The sequence below is a fragment of the Brassica oleracea genome, chromosome C7 (genome assembly GCF_000695525.1).
Source record: "Brassica oleracea var. oleracea cultivar TO1000 chromosome C7, BOL, whole genome shotgun sequence".
Lineage (NCBI taxonomy): Eukaryota > Viridiplantae > Streptophyta > Magnoliopsida > Brassicales > Brassicaceae > Brassica > Brassica oleracea.
The window spans coordinates 37,700,400-37,702,135 of record NC_027754.1 but is presented as its reverse complement, the minus strand read 5'-3'; positions in this window follow the sequence as shown (position 1 = coordinate 37,702,135).

Here is a 1,736-nt window from a genome sequence, read left to right as displayed (position 1 = left end):
GAGAAGGCTAGAATCGATTCTTCTGGAAACTCAAAATCTTTTCGTGGAAAAGTTCAGTCAGGTCGTATTTTGGTCAACATTAATTGATAATCAAAAATTTTATTCCGAGAAATTGTCTGCCCATTAGGCATCAGCAATGGGCTGGTATCGAAAGAGTATGACTTCGAATGTTTTAGTCCGTCCCGCACCGCACCGCAGTTAACAGTAACAAAAACCTTTACATATATTATATATTTATACATTTTTATAACTGTTAGAGCTTAGAACTGCACCGCAGTTGTACCGCTTGTCCCGCACCGCTCAATCTGATTTTATCATTCGGAGCCTATGTTATATATTTTAATTCTGTTATTACATTTTAAAATAGAAAAAGCTTAATCAGTAAGAGGGAAAAAAGACAGTTATAAAAAGGCATCATCTCAAGTTTCTTTCGGTCACTCTGCAGAGAAAGCTTCTACAGGTTTGTTCTCTTTGCTTTTCGTCTACCGGTTTGTTCTCTTTGCTTTTTTAAAAAAAAATATTTAATCCTAAGAACTCTACTGAGAGATTGTCACTAATTATGGCCTTAAACCTAGACTTGGAATTTTTATTCGAGATCCGGATTCGATCCGAGATTCAATCTGGATCCGATCCGAAAATCCGGATATCCGAAAGGACCGAATCCGGATCCGGATAGTAAAATGTTGGATCCGTCAAAGTCGGATCCGGATCCGAATATCTTAATTTTTTTAGTTCGGATATCCGGATCCGTAAGTTTTATTAATAAATATTTCAAAATAGTAATATCTATATATAAAAATTAATTTTATTTAATATATTTTCATTTTATAATAGTATATATAAATTTTATGTAAATTTTGTAATATTATACATAGAAATAATTAAAAACATTATATTTTTTTTTTAATTATTGTTCATATTTTATATATATTAATATTATTTTTTATTTATTTTAAGAATCCAAATCCGGATCCGAATATCCGCCTATTACAATTTTTAGAAAGATATCCGACATCCGGATATCCGAGAACCCCGGATCCGGATAAAGATAGTAAAATTAAAGATCCGCCGGATAAGAATCCGGAACCGAATACCTTAAAATTGTTCGGATACCCGATCCGTCTCAGGCCTACTTAAGCCAACTCCAAAATTGAGTTGATGATGGGTTCTTAACTAATTAAAAAAAAAAAACAAAATACAAGATAAAATGTCAGAAAAGTTTCTTGCAGAACAACTTTAAAGAACTCCTTTGGAAACATTAATTACATATGTCATTTGTTAATTGAATATTCTTCTGTACAACATACAAATATTAAATGAAAATTAAACCATTATCAAAAAAGTTAATATTTTTATCACTTCTAAACTATCAAAACAGAAGTACAATTTTGAATTAACCCTAAAACAGAAGTACAATTTTGAATTAACCCTAACTTTTACCTAATATTTACAATCAAATGTTACTAGCCTTAAATACTAAACAATCTATTTAAATTGATAAAATTAAGGGATAATTTGCAAAATACCCTATTTAGGATTTGAAATTTGATAATTGCATTTTCTATTTTAACTTTTGAAAAATACACTTCTTTAATTATGAATTGACCTTTTTATCCAAGATATAATTCGAAATTAATATATAAATAGAAATTAATAAAATAATATCATTAAAATTAGATAAATATGTGTGATGAGATAAGTATGTTATTTTACTATTTAAATTTTACAATAACAAA